The sequence below is a fragment of the Myotis myotis genome, unplaced genomic scaffold (genome assembly GCF_014108235.1).
Source record: "Myotis myotis isolate mMyoMyo1 unplaced genomic scaffold, mMyoMyo1.p scaffold_m19_p_9, whole genome shotgun sequence".
In the NCBI taxonomy this organism is placed as follows: Eukaryota; Metazoa; Chordata; class Mammalia; order Chiroptera; family Vespertilionidae; genus Myotis; species Myotis myotis.
In genome coordinates, this window is record NW_023416401.1 from 9053876 (window position 1) to 9066485 (window position 12610).

Below are 12610 nucleotides of genomic sequence, written 5' to 3' on the forward strand. Positions count from 1 at the left end.
ATCTCTGCTCAATTATCACTTCCTCAGAGAGGCTGACTGACACCTAAGACAGCAGCTTCCTTCACTCTCTCCATCTCCCTTCATACTCCTTACTTTACCCCTTCACTTTCTATTCCCTTATTTCAAGGTTCTTTGCCTCAGAATGCCTATCCTACCTGCACATCGTTTATGAATCATATTGATTCTACCTTATTCATTGTCTCATCCTCAGTGTCTAAAAGACAACTTCACACCCAGAGGTAAGTTACTATTTATTAATGAATTCACTTCCCTTTTTGGCTTAAGCCAGTTGGAATTAAATTTCTGTTACCATGAAACAATAGACTTGACCCCCCAAAATAAATATATACTTGTTTTTGTTATTTATGTTACTTAACCACATAAAGAAAAAGAATCCTTACCCAATTATAATTCTGGTAACACACAAGGACCATGCTAAGGTCTCTCTTCCAAACAGATAATACTTTATTGAGTTGTAAATTGATGCATAGAACAAAATTTCTAGTGTAGCAGGTCCTCAAATTACATCTTTTTGTTCAACATCACTTCATTATAACATTGATAAGAAGCCATAGGAACTTAACTCTTGTTTACATCAATTAACCTATGGGAAAATTGGTTTCATTATAAATTGTTTTTGCTTAAAGTCTCAGAAACTATTGATGATATTAAGTGAGAACTTATGTAATTTGGGGGGGAAATGGAACTATATAAGTGAATTCCAATTCAGAACTCTCCCCCAATACAGTAGCTGATTACAATTTCTCAACATGAAGTTCAAATTTTTCCGACATTTTTACTTTTGGCTTTATGATTACAATCTCCCTAGGCAGATTGTAGTTCACCAATAGTTTCAATGGGCCATTTCTATTATACTGTGATTCTCCAGGATACCAGATTGTCAGGAAACTATCATTCATTTATTCGACACATATGTGTTCAACTCATGCTAGTTTGCCTGAGACTTTCCTATTATAGCACTGAATGCCCCACATCTTTGGGAAACTCTCAGTCAAATCCTATAATTACTCATAGGATCTGGGCCTGAGCAACAGGGTCATTCACTGTGATAGAAATAACCTGGGGAGGAATCAGTAGGACAGTGTAATTAAGATTTCTTTTTTTGAAGACTAGACCTTCAGGGATCACCTCTAGAGTTTGTTACTGGAGAGGTTTCTTTGAACATTGTAGAGCACCCGAAACCACGAGGAAGAAGTATAAAAAAAAAAAAAACAGATTTCTTTTTTGAGATGCTTACTAGCTATCCAAGTAGTAGGGGGTTAAAGGAATTCCAACTTGAAGACGAGGTCAGACACAGAGTTGTAAGCTTTGGGCCCATCCTCTTATGGACAGCATTTTAAAGTTATGGAATTGACTGATATTGCCAAGGGAGTGAGCATAATAGAGGACCCATAGACAGCCCTTTTAGGGAGTTTTGTTATGAAAGAAGCTCTCAAACAAGTAGCTGCCTGAGCACACTCACTGAATACCTATTATATGCGATGACCTGGATATTCTGAAACAGGCCTCCGGTGGCGGGAAAAGCCATTTTATAAAATGTAGTAAAAGGTTTTTTCTCTTAAGGAATATCATATCCAAAGCCAGCATCTCCAATTCTAGTTTTTAATCCAATCAAGTCGCAATTTTCTACACAAAATCAATGGTTTCTGGTTCAAAATGGTCTCTGACTAGAAAATTCAATACAACCTCAATCAACCTATCACTAAGATACCCAGAAAGGCAATTTCTTTAAAAGACTCACCACAACTTTGGAAACCAAGACTGTCAGAAAACATAAAAACATAATGCGTGAGGCATTGACACTAATTATTAAGTGGGAAAACCTTACATATTACTTTTGCTCCCTTCTGACTTCGTACTGAAACTACAGAACAGATTTTTATTTCAGACTTAAGACCAAAAGGAAGTAAAGGAGATGAAAAAATAAAACAGCAGCACAATTTTTTTCAGTTGAAATGTAAATAGGAAAGAGCCAACTTACTTACCAGACAACCGCGTGCTGACCCCAAAGCAGTTAAAGGGAAAGCTGAGAAGCAGCCCAATTTATACCATGGGCATTGACAGGTGATAGTCTGAATAAAGTAGCAGTGGCACCTGGTGCCTATGAAGTGGAATAGAAGTGGGGCTAGAAGTGAGGCTACAAAGAAGAGCATTCATTAGGTTTGTTCAGAAGCTGTTGTGCCCCATCCCCTGCTCCATGCAGCTGATGCCTCTCCCTCTTCGGTCCTGGCAGAAGAGGGAAGATTTGGTCTCTAAAGACAGTACATATGTACCCTTGTCTAAATGTAAGAACTAAAAGCATAAAAGCCTTAGATTAAAATATATATATATATTTTGGATCAGACAACAATTTCTTAGATATGACACCATATGCACAAGTAATAAAAATAGATAGCCTTAGCCAGTTTGGCTCAGTGGATAGAATGTCAGCCCAAGGACTGAAGGGTCTTGGGTTCAATTCCATCAAGGACATAAACCTTGGTTGCAGGCTCAATCCCTGGTGCCCATTGGGGTGCATGTGGGAGGCAACCAATTGATGTTTCTCTCTGTGTCTCTCCCCCTCCCTTCCACTTGCTCTAAAAGTCAATTTTAGACTTAGACCAAATATACCAGTGGTCCCATCTGGAAAACTATCCTCAGATGAAGATTAACAAAATAATAATAATAATAATTTTAAAATAGAATAAATTAGGCTTAAAATTCACAAGACACTATCAACAAAATAAAAAGACAACCCAATAGGTGGGAGAAAATATTGGCACATCATATATCTGAAAAGGGTCCAGTATGAATGATATATAAAGAATGATTACAATTAAACAATATAAAGACAAATAACCCAATTTTTAAATGGGCAAAGAATTTCTTCTTCAAAGAAGATATGCAAATGGCCAATAAGCACATGAAAAGATGCTCATCTCCATTAGTCATTAGGGAAACACTAACCAAAACCACAATAAGATGATCACTCGGATGGCTATTATGAAAAGAAACAACAGGAGAAATTGGAGCCCTCAAAAACGCTGCTGGTGGGATGCAAAGTGGTGCAGCTGCTTTGAAACCCGTTTGGCATTTATTCGAAACGTTAAGCATAAAGTTACCATATAATGCAGCAATTTCACTCCTAAGTATACAGCCAAGAGAAATGAACACATATGTCCACACAAAAACTTGTACCGAAATGTTCATAATAGCATTATGTGTTATAACCAAAAAGTGGGAATAACCCACATGTGTATCAGTTGATGCATGGATAAACAGAATGTGCATATTCTACCAAGCAATATTTCTCAACTATGAAAAGAAATGATGTTCTGATACACACTCCAACAAGGATGAACCTTATAACATATGCTACATAAAAGAAGCCACAAAATAACTATTATTGTATGATTTCATTGATACAAATATCCAGAATAAGTGAATCTATAGAGACAGAAAGATTAGTGGTTGTTGGGGCTGGGCAAAATAGGGTATTGGTGTAACTCTAATGGGTGTGGGGTTTCTTTGGGAGATGATAAAAAATGTTCTGGAATTTTATAAGGGTGATCAATATACAACTATGTGAATATACTAAAAATCACTGAATTGTACACTTTAAAAGAGTGAACTATGTAACTTACATCTCAATAAAGCTGTTACTTAAGAAAATGAAAACAAAGTTATAAAAAGGTCCACAAAAAAAAATTTCAGTGAAATGGAAATAAATGAGAGATGGGGGGAGAAAGAGAGAAAGACAGGAGACAGAAAGAGAGACAGGGCTAGTGCATGCAATTAAATTACTTCTGATTCAAAGAAAAAATCTAAACTACAATTGCAGACTATTTAGAAAATGATAATATTGAAAATGCAAGATACAAAAATTTAAGTGATATGGCAAAAGCAAAAAATTCACAGCTAAAATTATTTCATTGTTATAAAAAAAGAATAAAATCAACTCTAGAAACTATAAAAATACAACAAAATATATCTAAGGAAATTAGAAATTATAATGCTAAAAGAAAAAAAGCAATAAATATTAAAGGGATAAATAGTATAAATTCTTTTTTAAAATGCAAGTTCTTGGTTCTTTAAAATTATGTAATGAATAGAGAAACTTCTGCCAGAGATTATTCCAGAAATAAATGAAAGTATAAATACATAACATGAGGAATGGTGAAAATTCTCTAGAAAAATATGAACAAGAAAATTTTATTTAATAACATGTATAGAAATTGAGTAGAGCAAGAACTATGAAAGAAATAGTTTCCAATGAATTATTTCAAAAAATTAGTCCCAGACAGTTGTCTTAGTAAATTTGATCATATATTTAAGGGTGAGATGATTCTCTTTCAATTAAAATTCATCCCAATTCGTTTTGTAAACAGGGCATAACCTTTGCATAAATATAGTAGAAAGTAAAACAAAATTAAAACCACAGATTAATTTTACCTAAATTCTAAAATTCAAGTCTTACTAGAAACCATCCTCTGGGTCTCCAAGACTCAATAAGTCATATTTTAACCATTTACTTAGCACAGCTTAACACATACAGACAACTTTCCAGCCCACAGCCCACATCTCATTCGGAGATCTGATACTTGCAGCACCAGACTTCTACTTACCAAGTGCAAGACTCATTTGATTGCAAGTGACTTCACACGTCCTTGAGCAGGAAGTAAAATTATTGATGCATGTAATGGCAACGTCCCGGGATATGGTGGCTGCAGGAGTGGCTAAACCCAGGGATGCAAGAAATGACTATTCAGTGTGTGCACTGCACATATGTGCCCAGCCCACACTCCACCCTCAAAGTCATGCACTCTGGCATGAACTGCATCCACCCAGAGGAAGAGGTCAGGTCGCTTTCTCTTTGCACGAAGGTTTTTGTGGGTTTGCAACCCTAGGAGTTCCTTGGGTGAAATCTAAAACTGAGTCCTATACACAGAGGGCAAGGAGAGACCAAAAAAAGAAATAGACCACTGCAGAATAATAGGTGTCAGGATTTTTGCTTGTTTGTTTGTTTGTTTGTTTATGGTCAAGAGACTGCAATGTATTGGTTTCACTTCTGAAACAGGACCAGTCTAAGGTGGCTACGCTCACCATTGGTGGCTCAGCATCACCATCATAAATACAAAAGGTTCTTTTATGCTCACAGTCCCTGGAAGCCAGTTTCACCAGCTCCTGTAACCGTGGATGGTTGCCCCTTCACCCAGAGTAATGTGGTTGTTTAGTTTTTTCTCTTCCCTGTGTCCTCCTTCTCCTAATTCCATTTATTTAATAGTTTTCTTGTGTGTGTGGATTCCACTTTTCTTTAATCTTTGCTGTTGAGAGTATTCCAGTTGTTCCCTTTTTCCCCCCATTGCCCCCCTCCACGCAGTTCCTGCCCAGAAGGGTAGGTGGCAGTTTTAACAAGCAAAGGAGCTAACTTCCAAGGCTGGTCTTAGATGGTTGCAAGACAAGTAGATCCCCACTCCCACCAGAATCTTCCAAGTGTATATAAAGGCCTTAACAAGCTTTAGTCGTGTATATCATCCAGGTGGTCCAAGCAACACATCACTCTCTCACAGCTGCGTCTTTGAAAACAGCTCTCACTGTGGGGGCCACGGGCAGAATGTACATGTCAGGACAGGGGGAGAGATGAGGAGCCTCCAACTGGACCCCCGTAGGTCAACCTGTGGTCCCTTCTCAATGACCTTCTCCAACAGTGTTTATTTGCCAAGTTGGGCACTCATCTAAAGGAGACACCTGTTCCTACTTCCCCCCAAATTCTTCATGTAGGCAGGCAAAGGCAGGCGGCCAGTGTTCAGTCTGCCTCTCTCCATCTCATTTTGCCACCTCTCCGATGGCTTTATTCACAGAGAGGCCGTCCATGTAGTGACCCAGATGGTGCTGGCCAGCCCCAAATATGCTTTGTCCTTGGTGCCTGACACCAAGAAAAAGTGGGTACCCTTTTCTAGAAAGTTCTGTTTAAAACAAAATCCCTTGCCCTGGCCAGGTATCCCAGTTGGTTAGAGCATTATCCCAATACGGTACACCAAGGTTGTGGGTTCAATCCCTGGTCAGGGCCCATAAAAGAATCAACCAATGAATGCATAAATAAGTGGAACAATAAATCAATGTCTCTCTCCCTTTCTTTCTCTCTCTCTCCCTCTCTCTCTCTCAATGAATTGATTTTTTAATTCCTTGATACATTCCCATTGGCTAAGCCTGAGCTGGAGAAAGGTCATGCTCAGTAAAAACTTATTCTGTTACCAAAGATGAGGTTAGGGATGGAAGGTGAACAATCTTACAGACACCTTTCCCTTTTCTTCACTTATCATCAAAACCGTTATCATCTTACTTGGCATTTGCAAGCCACTTTACTAGCGGGGTTTCCCTCACAGTGTTAATGGGAAGATCAATTGAGAAATCCTGCGAAACAGTGCTTTGTAACAGAGCTGTGAACAGACATGAGGCTGTTGGCACTTCCAGCTTCATACACATGCACACACATATAGATACACACACACACACACACACACACACACACACACACACACACACATTATCTTGATTGTCACCATTGCCAGGTGTAAAAGGGTGAGTTTCATTCTGGTATTTGGGTTCGGTTTCATACATCTTCATATACAGAGATATATTCAGCCAGCTTCTCCTCCTTCTGCAGATAATCAGAACTTCACCAAGAGAATTTCATTTATTGAGTTAAAATTTGTGGGAGTTTCTTGTCTGTTCATCCTGCAAAACTTGTTTTTATTTTCAAACTGTTAACATTAGACTTTTTTTGGCAGTTGAAACACAATCTTATGGATTGATCTTGAGATTGATTATGAGGAGAAAGCAATGATTAGAACTCTACAGTGACATTACTCTCTTTTCCTAACTGTCTTTTCCATTGCTCTTCCAATGTATTCAAAAAAGATAAAACTGCATATTTCTGTATTGAAAAGTCCTGCTGCACAATATGGCTTTGAATAGATTGCAAGAAATAAAGACCAGAGATCCTGACCCTGAATTCAAGATTTAAAAATGTGAATAGGAAGTCCCCTTCTACCCCACACCTAGGGAGCTGTGATGATTTCAAAACCCAAGTTTGGAGCATGATCTCCTAACCCCCAGGGGAAACCTTCATGGTTAAATCAATAAGGCAGCAGTCACTTCACAGTCAGCAGGTGAGTGGCGTATTCAGTGTGTGTGTGTGTGTGTGTGTGTGTGTGTGTGTGTGTGTGTGTAAAGAGAGAGAGAGAGAGAGAGAGAGAGAGAGAGAGAGAGAGAGAGAGAGAAAATAACCAGTAGGAAATAATTCCTTGCCATTGTCATACCCTTAGGGCGAGTGTGGAACCAACCTTTAAATAGGTGTTGTCTTTGATTTATCTTATCATTTACCTTAATTGTGTAAAAAGCATAGATGACTTTCTAGTCAAGTTGTCAACTCTGGTCATACAAAATAAAAATAAACCTCACTTCGGGGAGAGGGTAGGCACAATGCAACATACTGATGGCCTGGCAGAGGGAGCTGGTTAGACGGCACTTCTCCGAATCTGCCCTTCTCTCGGGATATGAAAATGCCCAGGCCTGCACTGAGCCAGGAGAGAGCAGTGCTGTGAAAACAGAGGGAAGCTGAAACCACAACTTCTCTGCTCACTCTGTCCCGGGTAAGCACTGGCCAATGTCCGTGTTCCCTTCGCTTGCACAGTGTAATGGACAAAACACCTACCTAAGGTTTGTTGTACAACTGAAATAAGCTAGTAAATGACTCCTTCAGAATTGCAGGGGGCTACGAAATGAGGGGGTTCAAATTCCATGCTTGTCTACGAATACATTACAGACTTAACAGTACAGAAGAAAGAGACGGGAGGGGTCTCATTTCAGAAAGCAAGCACAGAAACTTTTCCCTTCACGTTGTACATGTTACGAAACTACACCAAGTCCCAAGTCCCAATGACTTTCCATCAGAGACTCCTGCAGAACTGGCAAAATCTGTGGGACATAAGTCAATTACAATTGATTCCCTGGATCAGATGAACTTCCAGTCTCAGCACATTCTCGGAGGTCAAGCACCCCAGGCCTGCTGCAGGGTTTCCCAGGGCCCCTGAGCTCACCCTCCTCCACAGGAATCAACCCCAGCTCCGCCTACACGCCAGGAAGTGTCAGTGACAGGTCCCTGTGTGCCCTGCCATGGGAACCGTGCACCCTGTGATCCTCCCAGCTGCCTGTGGGTAGGGTGCAGGACTCAGAACCAAGGGGTGGGAAGCAAAGTGAGTCTTTTACCTACACCCTGCAGCTCACAGGGTCTGAGCCAGAACTCAGATGCTCTGTCTTTCTCCTATTCCCACAGTGGAGGTTCTAGACTTTTATTTGTTCCACAGATAGAGCATTAACCAGGACTATCTTTTCCTGTGTGGTTTATGGAAGCGTCAGTGACAAGTGAAGTTGTGGAAGACTATCTTCTTAGCAATGTTTTATAATAATGCACCAGGGACATATCTCCCTGAAAGGTAGGCCCACACATTGCTCAGCTCCAGAGCACCTCCCCCACCCCAGCACTCACCACAGCGCAGCGCCTGGGAGGGTCCCACACTCTGGATGTGTTTGGCGATGTTAACATTCTAAAAGGGAAATACAGAATGTTTTCAACTACACTGCCTTGCTACCTTCGAGAATGAGAAAAGGCACCACCACTGCACTCAGCATTTGTCCAACAGAGACTTTCTAAGAAATCTTGGAAGTTGGTTTTCTGGGCAGTGAGTTTCAGGGTCCTATCCTCCCCTCTGCCCCTTCTCCCTCCCCCTTCATCCCTCAGCCCTGTCCCCTGGTGGTATTTTTCCATTAACAGAAAAGAGGTGATGGAGCAGTCCGCTCGTATTGAAGAAGTGTCTCAGCTTTGAACATCTTGACTTAGGCACAGATTTTCTTTCTCGGAGCTGTCTCTTCCAGGTTCCTCTGGGCTATCTTTGCCTAATTTCCTATCCTGGTAATTGTCTCGTATAAGAGCATCCTCTCCATCTGCAAATACTGTGTCACACTACATTTGCTTCCATTTATACGGGTCTCTTCACAGGAGATCGAGGCCTAGTTATTTATGTCTACATGCATATGTGTATATAATGAATATTTTTTCACACAAATCTCCCTGACTCTCCATCTCTCCAGTGGAGCTTGAAAACCTCCAGGCTGATCATATGAATGCTTCATCAGACTTCCATTGTCCAGGCAACTGACAATACTCTGAATGGCTTCAAAAGAAAATCGCTACCTGCTGATGGCCAGGGTGGATGTCACTTACCAGATGTCTGGCTTCCATTGTCGCTAACTTGTTTAATTTCTGCCCCCAGTGCGGAATGTTCCGATCCTCCAAAGCAGAATGTGTGCTGTACCGATGGATTCCAAGTGGCGTCTCTTTAGATTGGATTTTTATTTTGTTTGGTTGAATGCTTCTCTTTCATGTAAACCTGTATTTATGTGGCAAATCCAAATAATGCATTCCACTTTGCATCTCAAAAAAAAAGGAATTGTCATGTTTATGAAATCACTTTTAGTTGCAATTATAGTTATTTGTCTTTGGTATACCCAACATGTAATTGGGTCAACACTATTAATGAGTGACTAGTGTTCGTGTTAATGAGCTACTAGTGATAGTTTCAATATTTGGTCCCCAGCATGAGGTAGTTATAATACGTTAAGATAGATAATTATGTTAATGTTTCAAATATCCACAGACCAAGGAAGTCATTAAAAACATAGGCCTACGAGGTTAAAAGGTACAAACACACTAGGCAGAGGTGGATGCTACATTTACCCAAAGGGTATTAGTCTTCCCTTCATAGAATCTTTGTGGTGTATCTCAGTGCCTGGTTCTGCTAATTCATAGTTCATCAAAATGACAATAAAAGAAGGCCGATTTCAGCTGGCTGTAGACACTAGCAACATGGGCAAGCAGTAGACTTTAATACTTTGGGCTTGAGATGCTTAACTTTGTAGGGTAAACCTCATTCAGGCAGTTGACAAGAAATGTATTGTTCCATCCTAAGAAGTCATTGTATGGAACACTTAAAATAACAAGTAGACAATCTGGTTCCTGTCTACAGGAAGCCGACAAAACCTTTAGAGAGGCAAGCTGTGTATGTGTGAAATGCTTAACAAGACGCAAGGACCAAATATGTGGAAGCAACAATATGGAACTTGAAAGAAAAGTACCTGTGAGCAGAAGTGGTTGGAAAAGAGTGTATGGAGAAGGAAGTTAGTGATGTATTTGCCTGCAATTACAGGATGCCTAATTAACAGTGGCTTTCACAGTGAAGACATTTAAATCTCTCACATGTAAAGTATTGTAACAGCAGCTCAATGGTATCATCAAAGACTCAAAATACTTTCTATCCTTCTTCAAAATGTAAGTAATATGCAGCAGTGGACAAAAGCAGGTTTATGGTTGTGAGTACACAAAACACATACTTTATTCTTATATTATTACTTATTCTTGTATTATATGTTTTTCGTATGAATAATTATAAACCTACTTTTGCCCATCCTGTATATGACCACCATGTGGCTGTTGCATCTCTGACCATCACATCATCATCCACAGGCATCCATAGCAGAAAGTTAGTGAGGGGGACAAAACAGAAACTTCTAAGCCTTTCTGAGAAAGGAGGAGAAAAAGATCTCCACAAATCCCAGCATATCTCCCCTCACATCTCGTTGGCCAGAACTGCTCCTATGCTCGGTCCTTGAAGCAGCCACTGGTGACGGGGAATAGAAACCATGGTTGCCATTAAAGGCTTAGACTAGCCGTGGGCTATTGAGTTGCACCTAGAAGATTCTGGGCCCATAGGCAACAGAACCCAATCAAGACACCAATTCTATATAATAAAGAGGTAATATGCAAATTAACCCTCACGTCCTCACAAGATGGCTGCCTATGGCCAGGCCAGCAGCGGCGTTAGTGAGGGATGACCAAACGACTGAACAGCAGGCTGTGTGGTGCAACCAGGCCAGTGGGGGAGGGGGAAGGGTGTGAGGGGCAACCAGGCTGACGGGGGGGGCAGTTGGGGGTGACCAGGCTGGCAGAGGAGGGCAGTTGGGGTGACCAGGCTGGCAGAGGGGGGCAGTTAGGAGCGACCAGGCAGGCAGGCAGGTGAGCGATTAGGAGCCGGCAATTCAGGATTGTGAGAGGGATGTCCGACTGCCAACTTAGGCCCGATCCCTGGAATTGGGCCTAAACCGACAGTCGGACATCCCCCAAGGGGACCCAGATTGGAGAGGGTGTAGACTGGGCTGAGGGGATTCCCCCTCCCATGCACGAATTTCATGCACCAGGCCTCTAGTTAGTAATGAAAATAAAAATAGATATGGAGCAGGAGTTGAGTAGGGAACCAAGAACTGAGGCAAGGCTCCTATTCCCAGATCAGCTCTCCACAGGCAGGATACAAACCAGAGGTGGAGAACTAAGGCTGGGGGTAGCAATAAAGCATTAAAGACTTGGTTGTCAGTTCCCAAACTAGTCCCCCAGCCCCAGAAAATCAAAACAAAAAACAACAACAAACAACTATAGACTTGCAGAAATTCTGACTAGAAAAATGGTACAACAGCCTCAAGTGAGCTTTGCAAATTGGCTAGTAATACTTTTCATCACTTAGTGTTTGCTGTATCTCTCAACTAATTTTAAAATAGCTAAGAACAGCAAATGTTACATCTGAGACAAATTTACGAGATGCCTAGATTCTGCCAGTGAGTCATAGACCTTTGACCTTTCCAACATCACTGGCCCCATACCTAAAATTGTTCCTCAGAATTACCAGGAGAGCTTTCCAAAAAATAGGTACTACCAGACGCTACATCAAGACCTTCTGAAACAAACTTCCAGGAGTTCGAGCCCATGAAAATTGCCCAGAGTACTGTTAGAGCCATAAAAGCCAAATTATCTCTCTTTCACTGTGGCTGTCATCTTTCACTAGGCTACACCATGGTAACAACCCCAAATCCTGAGTGGATCACAACTACGGGGTTTATTTCCCACTCAGTTTACAAATCAGCTGTAGGGGGACTGTCCCTTGGTGGCTTTGCTGCATGCATTTCCCATCCTGAGGACCAAGTCCAGTGTTTCCCGGATGTTTTATATATAGCTGTTTATGTACTATACGTATATCTGTGCTCTATATATACGGGGGGCGGGGGGGGGGGTGAATTGCCCCACAAGAATCAGTTTTATGCCAATAGGGGTGATAGGACCCTATTGAGAATAAATGATTTCTGCTACAGAAGTAGCCCACATCCTTGTCTTATGGAAAGGGGTAAAGCATTGATAGGGAAACAATGAAATGGCTTTTAGAGGGTCTGTTTAGACATGACTTATGTCACGTCTGCTTACATGCACTTGATGGCGATGAGGTGAGGAAGAATTCTCCTCCCACTAGAAGGCAATAGCCATCACTTGACAAGTTATAAGGAGGGCAGAGAATAATTGGGAATAGTAGCTCAAACTAGCACCCTGCATATCTTCAGGTGAAGAAGTAGAAACAGAACAGAAATTATTAACCCCATCATTTATCCATCTACAAGTAAGATGCTACATATCACATAAAAAATATAATCAGGACAAAGGTAGGCACCT

General features: G+C 40.9%; 1 pseudogene; it reads left to right on the forward strand.

The window, feature by feature from the left end:
- Window positions 1-1126: 1126 nt before the first annotated feature.
- On the forward strand, window positions 1127-1274 carry LOC118663932 (annotated as a pseudogene).
- Window positions 1275-12610: the final 11336 nt, after the last annotated feature.